Below are 18,489 nucleotides of genomic sequence, written 5' to 3' on the forward strand. Positions count from 1 at the left end.
AATATTCTGAAATTGAAAATCTCTTTTAACAAAGATAAGTTTTAAATTTCTGGATTTAGAAATTCCTTTCTGAATTCTAGATACTTACTGCTTCTCTTATTTCCAAATAGTTCACATTATTGAAGGTTCACATTATTCTCAAACATGACATAGCAGTTCTCCTAGGGGTGGGGCAGGCTCAGAAATCAAAGATTGTGCATGTGGACTAGAATAAGGGGAAGATAAAAATTATCTGCCTGCATCTAGGGATATTTTAGTCTAACTAAATGCCTCTATACTGCAGAAGTTAGATTTGCTTTCTAGTTTATAGTCATATTCTAAGCCACTGCTTTACATCTTTTAGTTCAAAGTATGGTTTCAATCTACTTTATAGCTTGTGGGTAGCCCACTGAAGACCCTTGGCAGAACAGAATGGGATCAAAGAAATGTATGGTGGAAGGACATAGCACAGTGATCAATAGTTTTAACAAAAAAATGAACCTGGGATAAGAGAAATTGTCTAAAGTTAGTTCAGTTTAATTTCCTGGATGAAATTTCTGATGGCAAATGAATTCAATGCCATCATTATCAATGCACTTTTTAAAAAGTCCCCCAGGTTCAAAATGCAACCTAAGTTTCAAATCAGAACATAAATTAAATTAATGGTACCCTTTTCTCATTGCATTACTTTGATTTAAGTAGGATCTGAAATATTTCTTACAGCAGATAATCCTAGTTCATCTTCTCAATATGCAAACAAAACAGTTCTTTTGTCAGCCTACAGCAAGTGACACTTTTATGGTCATCATACATTATTCAACTCATGTATCTTTGTTCAAATATTAAATCATTCCCTATTACTTAGCACAAAATAGATGTTGGCTCTATTTTGACTGTAGAATGGCAAGTTAATATAAGGAAGTTCAGTTATTAATTCTCCTGACAAGTGTCTCACTTCCAAAGGAAAGCAGAACACTTTTCAAAACATATTTCAAATGTGTTTTATCAGTTTCTGAAAGTGCTATCTCCTTAATTTAAGGCAATTATTTCAATGACCATTTGTCAGCTCTCCTTCTTCTGTGGAAAGTTTAGTGACATCTGTTAAGCCTACACACCGCCCTGTGTCCTTCCTGCATATGTTCCTCTGACCTCATTCTGTCCTGTCAAGGGTCTTCAGTGGTTATGCAGCAGGGTACAGCAATTGAAGAGACAAGTATAAAGTCGACCAAAACATATATGTGCTCCAAGGAAACCAGAATCAAAAAGCATTTCCTCCTAGAAAAAAATGATCCTATCATTTTTGTCTCCCACTTATTTTAGGCTTAATTAAATCTAGGAGAAAGGGATAACTACAACCTAACTCATGGCATTATTTGACACTGAAGTGAAAAAGTATAAAAAGTCCTTTTTCCTATAACAGAAAAGAAAATCATGAACAAATTTGAGGCATGGTGGCCTCATACAGCAAAGACATTTCCCTAAAACCAGGCTACTCAGCATTCAAGACATTCTTCAGTTTTAAAAACTGACTTAAAAATATTCTCAGTAACATTTAATGGCATCCTTTATTTTGTAGGAGCTCCTCAAAACACCAGCACATTTTTAGTACTAATTCTCAAGTATATTGTTTTTACTCATCATGGGAAAAATACATTATCATAACTAATTCATCTCAGTTGTTAACACTTCCAACATTCCACACAATTCTATAAATAAAAGTGTGTATTTTTTTTAACCAACATGTATTTTCTAAACTTGTAGAAGTTTCTATGACCCAAGTAGAGGGAAATGATACTGGATGTAGAAGTACTTATTCAACCAGACAATGTTCTTGCTACCAAATTTCCTCTGGTGTCCTCTTTCTCCATTCCCAAGACCCCCTGTTAGTCCCCAGAATCAGAAAACTCCAACAGGTCCAGAACTAAGCAAGTTAGAATTTTATTGTCAATATTGGCTTATATCTTACTCATTCATAAGGTCATTAGCATTTTCATATTAAATATTGTTCTATCTCATGTTTATCAGGTTTTTACTAGCAAAGCCCAAAATATTGATGCAAGGAGCTATTTACATTGACAGTCTCCTTTCTCTTCTCCAGCTCACAACTGACCTCAAGAGCATCTGCTTCTGTGCTAATTCTCCTGTGCCAGCACCTAGCCCAGTGTTCATGATCCCTTTCTTAGCCCACTAAATAGTATCTCCAAACAGTGAGATGCTCACTGATTTGACTTGGATTTTTTTGTGTTTTTCCTTTATCCAGGATGAAGATGCCTCCCTATAACCTCCTCTTTCTTTCTTCTGTCCAAACCCAATGATATCGCTACTAAACCTCAGAAAATCCCACTTAACCCTACTTAGGGGCCCTTGACAGATTCCCATAGCATCTAAAAATATCTTGTACAATTCTAAGCACAAAGCCTTGGGGAAAAATGGAATCCATACCCTATACAATAGGGTGTAGAGCTCATGGAAGACCAAGGACTCCATTAATTGTCTACATGGTGAGGTCTGAAAACATTCTAGAAAAGCTCAACCAGCCAAGAATATTCTCATCTAATTCTAGAGGCCAGTCAACCAGTTCTTCTTGAGAAGAAGAAACTTTGTATAAGGGAGAAAGCTTGATACTGAAGTCCATTCTGATTATGTTTGAATACCAGTTTCTTTGTTTCCTAATGCACAACTGTAGACAAGCTATGGCACCCCACTCCAGTGCTCTTGCCTGGAAAATCCCATGGATGGAGGAGCCTGGTGGGCTGCAGTCCATGGGGTCATGAAGAGTTGGACACGACTGAGCGACTTCACTTTTCACTTTCATGCATTGGAGAAGGAAATGGCAACCCACTCCTGTATTCTTGCCTGGAGAATCCCAGGGACGGGGGAGCCTGGTGGGTTGCCGTCTATGGGGTCTCACAGAGTCAGACATGACTGAAGCGACTTAGCAGCAGACAAGCTACTAACTTTTGAGCCTCAATTTCTCTTTGCAAAACTAGAGACTATAATCCCTATCATGCAAATGTGGTGCAGGTGTAGGAAATGTGTATAAACTGAAAGACACTGGAGGAGGAAATGGCAACCCACTCCAGTATTCTTGCCTGGAGAATTCCATGGCCAGAGGAGCCTGGCAGGCTGCAGTCCATAGGGTTGCAGAGTCAGACACAACTAAAGCAACTTAGCACGCACACATGCATATGCAGTACTCAGTAACCGAAGCTCTTATTATTACTTTTATTGTGTTCTAACGCCTTAGTGAAAATGAGTTCCCAAGATTCCTTTTCTTGCACCCAGTTTCGATATGGGGCAACATAAGATACCTTGATAAACAGCAACAGAAATAAAGTGGGCAACAATGAAGAAAGGGGAAATAAAATAGTTCAAAAAGAATATGTAGAAATACCAAGGACTACAAACTCTACAATACTGATCTTAGAAGGTAGAAAACTAAAACATTTACTATGATTTTTAATACAAGCCAACCATGATTCTAGGAATTTTTCTTATATCACAATATATGAATGCATTAATTGATTGAATAGCTTTAAAATAATTTGAGGAGCATATTATCTGTATTTTACAAACAAAAAATCTTGAATCTCAGAAATTTTAATGAGCTTTACAATTTCATACAGTTGCTAACTGACCAGATCTTTCTAACTCTTAAAATTCATGACCTTTCTGCTCTGTCGGGCTGTCTTTTAGCTTGAAATCAAGTGCTGGCTCTGTTTGGACTTTGGTAACTCATCACCTCCCTGTCCATCACCAACTCCCAGAGTTCACCCAGACTCACGTCCATTGAGTCAGTGATGCCATCCAGCCATCTCATCCTCTGTCGTCCCCTTCTCCTCCTGCCTCCAATCCCTCCCAGCATCAGTATTTTCCAATGAGTCAATTCTTCGAATGAGGTGGCCAAAGTACTGGAGTTTCAGCTTTAGCATCATTCCTTCCAAAGAAATCCCAGGGCTGATCTCCTTCAGAATGGACTGATTGGATCTCCTTTCAGTCCAAGGGACTCTCAAGAGTCTTCTCCAACACCACACTGCAAAATCATCAATTCTTTAGCGCTCAGCCTTCTTCACAGTCCAACTCTCACATCCATATATGACCACAGGAAAAACCATAGCCTTGACTAGACACACCTTTGTTGGCAAAGTAATGTCTCTGCTTTTGAATATGCTATCTAGGTTGGTCATAACTTTCCTTCCAAGGAGTAAGCATCTTTTAATTTCATGGCTGCAGTCACCATCTGTAGTGATTTTGGAGCCCTTAAAAATAAAATCTGACACTGTTTCCACTGTTTCCCCATCTATTTCCCATGAAGGGATGGGACCGGATGCCATGATCTTCGTTTTCTGAATGTTGAGCTTTAAGCCAACTTTTTCACTCTCCACTTTCACTTTCATCAAGAGGCTTTTAACTTCCTCTTCACTTTCTGCCATAAGGGTGGTGTCATCTGCATATCTGAGGTTATTTATATTTCTCCCAACAATCTTGATTCCAGCTTGTGCTTCTTCCAGTCCAGCGTTTCTCATGATGTACTCTGCATATAAGTTAAATAAGCAGGGTGACAATATACAGCCTTGACATACCCCTTTTCCTATTTGGAACCAGCCTGTTGTTCCATGTCCAGTTCTAACTGTTGCTTCCTGACTTGCATACAAATTTCTCAAGAGGCAGATCAGGTGGTCTGGTAACTCTGGAAAACTCTTTCAGAATTTTCCACAGTTTATTGTGATCCACACAGTCAAAGGCTTTGGCATAGTCAATAAAGGAGAAATAGATGGTTTTCTGGAACTTTCTTGCTTTTCTGATGATCCAGCGCATGTTGGCAATTTGACCTCTGGTTCCTCTGCCTTTTCTAAAACCAGCTTGAACATCAGGAAGTTCACAGTTCACATATTGCTGAAGCGTGGCTTGGAGAATTTTGAGCACTACTTTACTAGCATGTGAGATGAGTGCAATTGTGCAGTAGTTTGAGCATTCTTTGGCATTTCCTTTCTTTGGGACTGGAATGAAAACTGACCTTTTCCAGTCCTGTGGCCACTGCTGAGTTTTCCAAGTTTGCTGGCATATTGAGTGCAGCACTTTCACAGCATCATCTTTCAGGATTTGAAAGAGCTCCACTGGAATTCCATCACCTCCACTAGCTTTGTTCGTAGTGATGCTTTCTAAGGCCTACTTGACTTCACATTCCAGGATGTCTGGCTCTAGGTCAGTGATCACACCATCGTGATTATCTGGGTCATGAACATCTTTTTTGTACAGTTCTTCTGTGTATTCTTGCCACCTCTTCTTAATATCTTCTGCTTCTGTTAGGTCCATACCATTTTTGTCCTTTATCGAGGCCATCTTTGCATGAAATTTCCCTTGGTATCTCTAATTTTCTTGAAGAGATCTCTAGTCTTTCTCATTCTATTGTTTTCCTCTATTTCTTTGCACCGATCGCTGAGGAAGGCTTTCTTATTTCTCCTTGCTATTCTTTGGAACTCTTCATTCAGATGCTTATATCTTTCCTTTTCTCTTTGCTTTTCGCCTCTCTTCTTTTCCAGCTATTTGTAAGGCCTCCTCAGACAGCCATTTTGCTTTTTTGCATTTCTTTTCCATGGGGATGGTCTTGATCCCTGTCTCCTGTACAATGTCACAAACCTCATTCCATAGTTCATCAGGCACTCTATCTATCAGATCTAGGCCCTTAAATCCATTTCTCACTTCCACTGTATAATCATAAGGATTTGATTTAGGTCATACCTGAATGGTCTAGTGGTTTTCCCTGCTTTCTTCAATTTAAGTCTGAATTTGGCAATAAGGAGTTCATGATCTGAGCCACAGTCAGCTCCTGGTCTTGTTTTGGCTGACTGTGTGCTGCAATTCATGGGATCACAAGAGTCAGACATGACTGAGCGACTGAACTGAACTGAACTGAACTCATCTTTGATGTGTTTTCCTCATATGTAAAATGTCTACAATATCTGCTTACCTCAGTGGAATGATAGAAGAATAAAATTAAATACAGTACATGAAAGAGCAAGTTATTACCAAAGAAAATATTAACTTAATAGTATAACCTGGAGAAGGCAAGGCACCCCACTCCAATACTCTTGCCTGGAAAATTCCATGGACGGAGGAGCCTGGTAGGCTGCAGTCCATGGGGTCGAAAGGAGTCGGACATGACTGAGCAACTTCACTTTCACTTTTCACTTTCATGCATTGGAGAAGGAAATGGCAACCCACTCCAGTGTTCTTGCCCGGGGAATCCCAGGGATGGAGGATCCTGGTGGGCTACCATCTATGGGGTCGCACAGAGTCGGACACGACTGAAGCCACTTAGTAGTAGTAGTAGTAATAGCATAACCATAAAACTAAAGTTGCAAGATTTATCAAACCCCAGAATCTCCTGATCTTCTATTTATATTCTATCCCTCATATCCTATTTTAGTAGCCATCTTGACTCATTCATTTAGAAAATACATTTTGACTATCTACTACATTCTAGAAAATTTCCACTGTGCTGTGCGTCTACTTTCAGGGAGTCCAAATCCACTAATGGAGAGAAACACAGAATTGCAAATCACAGCTCAAAATGTTAAGAGACATAGAGACATGAACTAGGCTTTGTGAGAACACAGCAAAGGTACTATCTCTGCCTGAGGAAAATGCAGAAGCTGCTCACAGAGGGAGACATATGCGAACTGTCATTGAAGGAAGATTAAGTATTTGCCACATGGATAAAAAAGGACATTCTGAGTTAAAAGCAGGAAATCTCTTTTAAAGAACCATTTCACTCCTGGCAAGAAACTCTGTGATACTTTTCCTTATGATTAGCTGGAAAAAGTGATTGCATTTGGAAAGGCCTGAAAACTGGAATCCAAGTATTTTAATTGGAAAATTTTATTTGCCAGAAGTTGTGCATTTAAGTGTAAAGAGTGATTACAAGAGCATGTCTCTTGAGTTGTGTCAATAAATGCCTGTGTAAGTTTAGTGGTAAAGGAAGAATTTCTGAAATGACCCCTCAAAAATATCATACCCTAGGCACTGGAACCTGGGCACAGTTTGATTTTAAGACATGAAATCATATGAGCCTGAGAAGCAGAGAACTTTCTCGGGCTCATAGCAGAAGAGAAAGTCAGAGTGACTAGAAGAATGAGAAAGACTTGATGTATTATTGCTGATTAGAATATTTCAGGTAGGGAGAAATGTGAACAGCCTCTCAGAGCAAAGAACAGACAACATCTCATAGCCAGCAAGAAAACAGGGCTTCAGAACTACAGCCACAAGGCACTGGATTCTACCAACAACCGGAATGAACCTGAAAGCAAACTCTTCCCTGAAGACTGCAGAAAAGTCCAGCCAGGCCAACACCTCGATTTTGTCTTGTCACATGAGACCCTGAGCAGAGGATCTAGTTTGTCTTACACAGACTCCCAGCTTACAGAAACTGTGATATAATAATGGGTATTGTTTTAAGTCACTAAGTTTGTGGTCTTTTTCTACTCAGCAGTAGAAAACTAATATAATTAACACCCTCAAAAGCCTATAGAAAGGAAAAGTTTGATGTTCCACATATTCAGAATGGTTTTTAAAGAGAGCTGTTAATATCAGTCAAAGTGATTGGTCCCTCCTTTATTGGGAGGAGGGGGTGGTAAGAGGGCATACTCTGTTCCAAGTGATAATCAATGAAATCATAAGAGCACCACACAAGTAGTTGTTTTGCCCTCAGAAAAATAAGGCAAAGTCTTTGATAGAATCTTCAAAGTTCAGACAGAAGGGCCTTTCTCCTTCCAGCTAAATGTACGCGATTTAGAGACTGGGAGTTCAAGACCCTTGCATGTAATCCACCCAATCTTTCCCACTTGCTGTACCAAAACTAGAAGTTAGTAAGTATGTTGTAGGCAGAAACTCCTGGTAGTGTGTAAGTAACTTTTTTTTCTTTCTCCTATAGAAATCAGGAAGTTACAATGTCTTGGCAAAGAGTAATACAATCCCAAATTTCAACATAGGAGTCAATTGTGCTTAGATTCACCTTTTAAAGAAAAACCTAAAGCAAAGAAGAGAATTTCAGGTGAAGGAAATAAAATAAACAAAGCCTGGAAATGATCCCAAAGGAAGTATATTATTCATGAAATTATAGGAAATGTGAATGGAGTGTGGGTACAAGGTTAAGAAATAAGGCCAATGAGATGACAATGGGCTAGATCATAAAGAGCCTGAAAAGCAAGGGAAGTCGCAGAATTTGATTTTATTTAAACAGAGACTTCTGTCACTAGTATGGCAAAAAACAAAAAAACAAAACACCAGAGGAACCAAAATGGAGCGAGATAAACAAGGTCTATCACAGCCATCTAGAGGACAGATGAAGCTGACTTGGCCAAGTGTGTGTACAGTGATCAGAAAACTGCTTGCTCTTGAGCAATGCTGTCCTCCTTTCCGCTCTAGCACTGGCTGGAGGGTATATTGCAAGGGAAATAGACTGGAGGCAGTGATGTTGGCCTCGGGAGGCCACTGATGCGTCCTGGTCAAGAAATAATGAGAGGTGGAATTAACGTGATGTAATTTCATTCTTTCAGGCCTTCCTGAATCTTTACCTTCCTAAGTAAATAGCTACCATGTGGTATCACCTGCTTCCCTTCCGTGAGTCCTTTAATGAAGACTTGCCCACGCTCCTCACTGGCAATTTGTTTGTCAGTGACAAGGTGATAGTTTTGGTTAGTTTAACAAACACCAATTTCCAACCACTGAAAAACCATCTGGGAATCCTGTTCTTCTAAGATAAGATTGTTTTCTAATTGGTCTCTTTTATAGAGACTAATTGGTCTTATAATTGGTCTCTTCTGCCTAAATCAGCCAGAATATATATACCAAGAGGCAACTATCTAATGGAGCAAAGTAAGGACTAGAATGATTTTCAGTTCAATGCCTTTTCCATCACACAACGCTGGCAGTGTCGAATATCTAGGGTGTTAATTTTGTCACAGAGCTCCAAAATCACTGCAGATGGTGACTGTAGCCATGAAATTAAAAGATGCTTACTCCTTGGAAGGAAAGTTATGACCAACCTAGATAGCATATTCAAAAGCAGAGACATTATTTTGCCAACAAAGGTCCGTCTAGTCAAGGCTATGGTTTCTCCTGTGGTCATGTATAGATGTGAGAGTTGGCCTGTGAAGAAGGCTGAGCACCAAAGAACTGATGCTTTTGAACTGTGGTGTTGGAGAAGACTCTTGAGAGTCCCTTGGACTGCAAGGAGATCCAACCAGTCCATTCTGAAGGAGATCAGCCCTGGGATTTCTTTGGAAGGAATGATACTGAAGGTGAAACTCCAGTACTTTGGCCACCTCATGCAAAGAGTTGACTCATTGGCAAAGACTCTGATCCTGGGAGGGATTGGGGATAGGAGAAGAAGGGGACGACAGAGGATGAGATGGCTGGATGGCATCACTGACTCCATGGACGCGAGTCTGGGTGAACTCTGGGAGTTGGTGTTGGACAGGGAGGCCTGGCGTGCTGCGACTCATGGGGTTGCAAAGAGTCGGACACGACTCAGCGACTGATCTGATCTGATAGAAAAATCGTTCCTTCCTTGTACACAATGCCCATGTCTGTCTGGTGGCCAGACGGACTCTTCAGGTTGACCTCCCCAATGCTCACTTTGGTTGCCCGTCGTGTTAGTGCAGCCTAATGAAAAGCTACTGTCAGGCTTTCCAAATGACCACCAAATTCATTAGGTTTTTAACAAATTCCACAGGGAAACACTTAAACATACATAAGAGCAAGTGTGCAAAATACAGGCTTGCGGATTAAAGCCTATAAATCATGAGGCGCTATCTTTACATTGACTTTGTTTAAATGCAATGCCTAATGAATATAATTTAGGACTATTTTAAGCTCAATGTTTCCATTTCGGTTTCACATGGAAATATTTTATCATTTTGAATGCATTAATAAGAGATTGATAGCAAATCATGCTCATAGTTCAAGAGCCTGAAGTTTCCTCTGTTTATTCAGTTATTTATTTATTCATACATTCATTGAAAAATACTAAGTACCCACCACCTGCACTGAATCTGGAGTGAAGAATGACATGAAAACTTGAAGGAAAGGACCCTTAGGTAGCTTATAATTGTTGAATTCTATTCAGAGAGTTGCAAAAGAGGACTCTATTTGGAATATTAAGATCTTCCTTATGTTAATACACTGCTCTTCCATTTTAGGTGCTAGAGTTACTTTACCTTTCTGAGCCCTCTAAGTGGCTGGAGAAGTGGAAGTGAAAGAATTAGACTGTAAATTGCAACTATGACCCCTCTTTGCTTCACGGCTTTGCCTTGGACCTAGCAGAGTCCATGTCAAGCAAAGGACATGGCAACACCCTGGAAAATCTGCCAGAAAACTCCACTGCCTTGATTGATCAGATTTTCCTCTCCCTAGATTCCCCTTCTTCACTTGTGAGGGGAATCTTGGTTCCCAACTGATTTCAGATAGAGTAGACACTATAGCAATGCAGGCAAAGATAGGACCCCAATTCTCATTCTCTCTCTTCCCCACCACCAGCTCACAAAACTCCATTACAGGGATATAAACTTTAACATCAGACCTTCAAGCTTTAGCATCACAGTCCCAGTCTTTCTAATTATACTTATCCAACAATCCAAGCTCTCAGTCCAACTGATACAGGGAGCTTCCAAACGATTCCGCAGATATTCCTCACATACTCCACATTAGTCAAGGGGATACATGTACCCATACACATAAGCAAATTAAACCTAAGATCCTGCCTGTAGACAATGCAAATTAAAGTTTGGTCAAAGCATATTAGGCAACAGACATCTTTAGAGTATTACCATTAGTTTAAAAAAATTGTATCACTTTAGACTTTTACCAGCTTGTATTTCCATTAGAAAACTGCTTAATTATTTTACTTTCCAATTTTTTGTCCAAAGAAAGATATTCACAAGATTATTTAACAAAAGAACAGAAAAGCAGATGATATAAAAGCTGGAAACTTCATTTTTTTTATTTACTTAATTTAAAAAATATTTTAAATTAATTAAAGAGACACAGATGCTGTGTATTACAGCAGCATCTGTTTTTGCAGGATCATAAAGTATTACACTAAACGGCATCACACCAATGTTCAGGTAAGCATTTTGCCTCTTAATTAAATGCCTCTAGTATTATTTCTGGAGAAGGCAATGGCACCCTACTCCAGCACTCTTGCCTGGAAAATCCCATGGATGGAGGAGCCTGGTGGGCTGCAGTCCATGGGGTTGCTGAGGGTTGGACACGACTGAGCAACTTCACTTTCACTTTTCACTGTCATGCATTGGAGAAGGAGATGGCAACCCATTCCAGTGTTCTTGCCTGGAGAGTCCCAGGGACGGGGGAGCCTGGTGGGCTGCCATCTGTGGGGTCGGACACGAGTCGGACACGAGTGAAGCAACTTAGCAGCAGCAGTATTATTTCTAGTGATATGTCTTACTTCATTAAGAAATCATTGTTAGCATGTTTCTGACCTAGAGTTGCTTGTAATGCTTTATTTTGTAGATATTGCTTGAATTATATGAACTGAAGGATCTTTGTAAAAAATCATATCTAACAACCCAGTTTTCCAAATAAGCCCATGTGATACAAAGTGATTCCTCCTCCAAAGCCACAGAATTGGATAAGTAACCAATTATAGTTCTGCTACCTCTGACTTTACTAGGAGAAAACTAGCTGCAAAGGATATATTTACAACAGCACTCAGGAATAATTGCAACTAATTAATGCAAGTAAAATGTGTATTAATTGGAAGAAATAACAATGGAGAACTAATTCCACTTAAGTAGGGTGGGAGATAGGCAGGATAGACAACCTCACAAATTATTTGCTGCTGCTGCTAAAGTCGCTTCAGTCATGTCCAACTCTGTGCGACCCCATAGATGGCAGCCCACCAGGCTCTGCCGTCCCTGGGATTCTCCAGGCAACAGTACTGGAGTGGGTTGCCATTGCCTTCTCCCATAAATTATTTATCAGCATGTAATTGATAAAACTTTCTTTGGAAGGAAACAAATAAAATTTTTCAACTTTCAAACAGCAATTTCACTTCTAAGAACTTAAAGTATATGCACGTATGTCCAAATTCATGAATAAGAATGTTCTTTGCAATACTGTCTGAAAGAGAAAAAGACCGGATAACATTACATAAATTATGGAACAGCCAAAAAATGGAATAGTCTGGAGCTGTTTTGAAGTTAAATGTAGATATACTAGCTTACTAGTTATTGCTTAGTAAGCTGACGGGTAAACAGTTTACTCTTCATACTGCTCACAGACTAGGCTGTATTTACGAGCTATCCTGGCAGGCAGATGTGGCCATGTACAGAGGTCAGTGGGATATGCACAAACATGGTCCATGTCTTTCTGGTGCTAGTCCAAAAAACCTCCCACATTCTACCTCTATGCTCTTTGTTTAATGCAGAGGAAATAGGTACCTTGGGAGCCAGGTGTTCAAGATGCAAAGCAGCTAGAGAAAGCATCAAGGAGGAAAGATTGTTGCTGATCACGTGAGCAAGAGAAACTTCTAATGAACTGAGCTACTAAGACTTCAGAACTCATTTGTTGCAGCAGCTAGCAATACCCTAACTAAAAGGGTATGCTCATTTAAGAGACATGCAAAATACATTAAAGAGGAAAAAAAGCATGGAGCATCACAGGTAGTATTTCACTTTTATGCCTTAAAAAGAATACAGAGATATCTTTTCTATATGCATGCTGCTGCTGCTGCTAAGTCGCTTCAGTCGTGTCCAACTCTGTGTGACCCCATAGACGGGAGCCCACCAGGCTCCCCTGTCCCTGGGATTCTCCAGGCAAGAACACTGGACTGGGCTGCCATTTCCCTCTCCAATGCATGAAAGTGAAAAGTGAAAGTGAAGTCGCTCAGTCATATCCGACTTTTAGCTTAACTTCGAGGAAAACAGGAATCCACTTTATATTTCTGTCTTCATGGTGCCTTTCCCCATCACCTCATAGCTTTTGAATCACTTGTAACTCATAATAATCTTTTTTAAAAAATACCAATGACTCATTTTTAAGATACTATAAGCTCTACTGCTGCTAAGTCACTTCAGTCGTGTCCGACTCTGTGTGACCCCATAGACAGCAGCCCACCTGGCTCCCCCGTCCCTGGGATTCTCCAGGCAAGAACACTGGAGTGGGTTGCCATTTCCTTCTCCAACTATAAACTCTAGTCTATTCTAAACTCAAACCACATCTAATGCAACACTTCTCCATTCCCCACCTCAGGGGTTGGCTGTGACTGGAGTCATGCGCTGGTGATGGGATGCTGCATCTCTTTTTCCACTGTCCCCGTCCTTGGTCTATTACATCCTCCCCATTCTACACCCCTCTCATTCTGCTTCTGATGGTCCCACACTGTCAGAGGTCAGGTTGCAAGAAAGGAGGCTCAAGTCTTTTATGTGACTGATGTAATCTGGCCATACCTACTGTCAGGAGAGAAGGCAACCAAGTGCTAGATGTAATGTAGGGTGGATACAGCTCTTCCAAGAAAACCTCCATAACACACAATCCTTGATGTGGACCTCTCTTGCCTCAGGTGAGTTCTCATGGTAGGAGAGGCCCACATCAGAGATTATTTGTTGCCTGCTACTGAGGTCCCCAGAAAGCCTTCCATTATTTGAGTCCTCTCACCATTATCCTTAGCTGACATTTTGGGAGAAGTTTATCAAGATAATTCAAGCCAAGCTACCCTTATCAGTGCCCATTTGGCTTGGGGTAAACGCAGCTCTTCCCACACCATGTAGTAGTAGAGCAGGTCTGTCTTCTCTCCGTACTCTGTCTCGAGGATGCTTTGAGGAAGAAGCAGGCTTCTGTGTCTATGCTTGTGAGCTCTATCAACATTCCCACCAAACTTAACATTGGTGCCATTGCTGACTCGGGTCCCAAGTAGAGGAGTTAAATGCTGCCCTCCTCGTCTTATAGACTCCCCCCAGGAATTACAAGTGGAGAAGGCAATGGCATCCCACTACTCTTGCCTGGAAACTCCCATGGATGGAGGAGCCTAGAAGGCTGCAGTCCATGGGGTCGCTGAGGGTTGGACACGACTGAGCTACTTCACTTTCACTTTTTCACTTTCATGCATTGGAGAAGGAAATGGCAACCCACTCCAGTATTCTTGCCTGGAGAATCCCAGAGACAGAGGAGCCTGGTGGGCTGCCGTCTATGGGGTCGCACAGAGTCGGACACAACTGAAGCGACTTAGCAGCAGCAGCAGCAGCAGGAATTACAAGAGGTCCTACATTTGGCTTAGGCGAGGGAAAAGTAGGCTCCTTTTACCTCGCCTCCAAGGTAGGGAACAGAGAAAAAACGTATTAGGCCACATGAGACTCAAATCTCTCCATTCCACCATACAGCCTTTCTTTAACACCTATCAAAGTCTGGTTTGGTTTTACATACCCTGAAGGTTGGAGATTGCAATGGGTAGTTGCTAGACTGGTAATCTAGCATAGAAATTATAGTATATCTCCTCATAAACTAAATATACTTCATTTCAGCTTATTTTTAGTTTATTGAAAATTCAATAACCAAAAGAAAAACAATTCACCACACGTGTGTGTGTGTGTGTGTGTGTGTGTGTGTGTGTGTGTGTAGAATAACTCTTAAAAATAAAATGCACTGGGAAGGGAGGTCAGAATCTAGGGTGAAAATTACACTAATTTTTCATTGTAGATTCTTTTATAGTGCTAATTTTTATTTAAAAAGACAGCTTTTAAAAAATAAATGAAATTAGGACTTCACTGAAACTAATTTTTACTGGGTTATAAGAAATGTCCTTAGCCATTTTATCCAAAGAAATTGAACATTTGGAAAATTATTGCTAGATCCAAGGCTTTATTTAATGGCAGATTTTTTTCTGCCAAAACTGGGTATGAAACAGTGGTAGGGACTGCTAAGTAACAGAGCAGTCCTAAAAAACTTCGGAAAATATCAGAAAAGGCCTTTGAGGTTCTGTCCTCCAGAAAATCTGCCAACTGCATTCTGTACCCCTGCCAAAGCAGGTTTCTGCATGATTTCTGAAGGTAATTTTTGACTGTTTTAATTCTCTTCTACCAATCTGCCAGGCCACAGAATAATAGAGTAGGAGCTGCTAACAACTCCCTTATTTGGTAGAAAGAACTCACACCTTCAGCTGTCATCTATTTTGAACCACACGTGTGACTGACTTTCCCAGCAAGATACACCTTATACTTCACTCAAATTTGAAACATAGGAAAATTTTGTTGATAAATTATGACTTTGTCATCAACTCTGCTAGGAGATTCAGTTATTTTCCTAGTTTATTTTATATTTACTGTGTTATTTAATTTATCCTAAAATTTATCTGTGTTCGTCGTCAAGGCTATGGTTTTTCCTGTGGTCATGTATGGATGTGAGTTGGACTGTGAAGAAGGCTGAGTGCTGAAGAACTGATGCTTTTGAACTGTGGTATGGAGAAGACTCTTCAGAGTCCCTCGGACTGCAAGAAGATCCAACCAGTCCATTCTGAAGGAGATCAGCTCTGGGATTTCTTTGGAAGGAATGATGCTAAAGCTGAAACTCCAGTACTTTGGCCACCTCATGCGAAGAGTTGACTCATTGGCAAAGACTTTAATGCTGGGAGGGATTGTGGGCAAGAGGAGAAGGGGACGACAGAGGATGAGATGGCTGGATGGCATCACTGACTCGATGGACATGGGTTTGAGTGAACTCCAGGAGTTGGTGATGGACAGGGAGGCCTGGAGTGCTGCGATTCATGGGGTCTCAAAGAGTCAGACATGACTGAACGACTGATCTGATCTGATCTGATCTGATGTGTACATAGACACATCCACATACACCATAAATTTATGCATCTATAATAGTGAAAGAACTCTATGATAGAACTTTCAGTTTTCAGTAAAATATAATTAATAGCCAGCAGGCCCTAGGCAGCTTCAAAAATAATTACAAAGATTTAAGAGAAAGGCTTAAAAACAACACCAAACACTAAATCCGAAATTAATCCATTGCTCTAATGTGGGTGACCAGAAATTAATCCATTGCTCTAATGTGGGTGACCAACAGAGCTGAAAGGTGTGAAAGAAAATGTAGAATACTCATATGTAAGAAAGAAGGAAAATATGTTTTTTGGTAGCTCTTCACACTTGGTAACTTCAAAAAAATAATGATGCAGGAAGGCAGACCCAGGTCACTAGTGTCTTAAGAGAGAAAGTCTACAGCAAGCAAGAGCTGGGAAAGGACACAGAAGATTCCTAGCCCTAGTTCAGACTGATGACTATAGTCACTCCCAAGCATACATACAGCTAGCCAGCAAGCCAGATGTGTTTGGCCCACATGGTGTGTGTTTCTTTGTTGACTGGTTTAACGGATATTTAAACATCAGAAGTTCCCATTAAAAAAGAACTGCATGACCTTTTAACTTTAACCCCACAATTCCACACTGTCATAATAGACTGAAACAGACTACCTATGGCCCCCTCAGCCTCCCTGATGTGGAGAACTCAACACTGGTGTAACTTTCTCCCCAGACTTAGTCAGCACCTGTGTTGGGGAAGTTTGATGAAAATCTAATAGTTTGAAGCAGTACTTTATAAAACTGCACAATGGTGTTACATCTACAAACTTACTTGGGGGTTTCATAATGTAAAACAGTAAAAATGGCACATGCCATTGACTGCTGCACTTATTTGGCTGGAAGAATACATGGAAAACAGTGAAGTAGGCAAAAATGCATGGCTTTGTCAATTTATATTATAAGAAGACATGTAAAGACATTACCAAAGACGTAAAATTATCAGTACTCCAAGAAGTTCTATGCTGTGGGAAGACTGACATGCAGTTAGATTTTAAAAAATAGTCATTTCTAACACTTCGGCCTCTAATATTTGCCATTTCTTTCTCCACTACACTTGGATAACTTCTTCTGTGAACAACTATCATAAGGATATACAGGAGAAGATGTGCTCAACAACCCAAATATAGTTTTAACAGAAAATAAATTATGCTTATGAAGAAAACTATAAACATAACCAATGATGAGTAACTAATCTGACATATATACATACATTAATTAACAATATATCTATGGTAAGCTTTAAGAAAAATCATTACAGGCCAAATTCATTGCTGCATCATGCATAGCTAAACTATTGAAGTAAAGATATGGAATCCAGGAGTGTCCAAAATCTTATGGGAGGACATCTATTGGTTAATTTCCTATACATAAACATGAGCCATAAGGCTGGTTTTAGAGTTAGATAAGTCAGTGACTAACTCCTCTCTCCTGCATTTTTCTCATCAGCTCTACATTTCTGCACATATTGATAGCAAGGTAGATGAAGAAGTATTGGACCTTATGCCAAACAAATGACAATACTCATAGACACTGAAAGAAAGAAAGCATTAGTCGCTCAATTGTGTCCAACTCTTTGTGACCCCATGGACTGAAGCCTGACAGGCTCCTCTGTCCATGGGAGTCACCAAGCAACAATACTAGAGTGGGTTGTCATTCCCTTCTCCAGGAGGTCTTCTCCACCCAGGGATCCAACCCTGGTCTCCTGCACTAGAGGCAGATTCTCTACCATCTGAGTCACCAGGGAAGTCCTTAGACATTAGGAAACTTAGACATGACATTAAGCCCTCATAGACATTAGGGACCAAATATTTCAATGGCTTTCTCTTTACAGTGAGGAATTCTTACAAAAATACAAAGCAAATTCCTCTCTGATTCCATGTTTTGAACCAGATCATGTGTCCATCCATGACCTGTCTCTGTGGTTCAGGTCAATGCTGTCACTAAGGACTTAGGTTTGAGAGCCTGAGTCAGAGGAGGATTAGAGTAATAGTTTCTTGAGGTTGACTGTTCTCAACTCTGCCTGCGCTTCCGATGCAACTATGGGGCTTTTAAAACAATATCCCAATAATCAGGCCTTATCCTTTTGAGTGGTGCTCAGGTGTGTGTCATGGGTAGAGATCCTCAGGTGATTTTAATTTGTAGCTGGAACTGAGAACCATTGGCTTATATTAACTATAACTCACCACTGGAAGTGGAATTAACATCCAAACTGCATATGCTAAATGGTGTCTGAAAATTAAGCTCAGTATCAAATAGAATGCACATAAACACAAAGAAAAACCTTAACACATTAAAAAAAAACCTATAGATCAGATTAATTATCAAATTATATCAAGTTTAGGATAAAGAATGTTACATGAGTGTCCTGGGTAACTAGTCAAGAAAGAAAACAAAGATGCAATTACATGATTAGCCTCAGGAAAATAATCATTATCAAAGAGAATTACCTTGGTTTTGAATATGTATTTAAAGTTCTAAACTGATTACCTTGCCCAAAAGGATGATATTTTTCAACATGACATAGCATTTGCATTGAGTTCTTTACTCTCCTCTCCCTTCTGATAGAAGCTCTGTAGAATTTTTGTGTTTCATTTAAGACACTTTCTTTTTTCTTCGCACTTTACAGTAAT

This window comes from Bos taurus, chromosome 7, assembly GCF_002263795.3.
Source record: "Bos taurus isolate L1 Dominette 01449 registration number 42190680 breed Hereford chromosome 7, ARS-UCD2.0, whole genome shotgun sequence".
NCBI classification, from domain to species: domain Eukaryota; kingdom Metazoa; phylum Chordata; class Mammalia; order Artiodactyla; family Bovidae; genus Bos; species Bos taurus.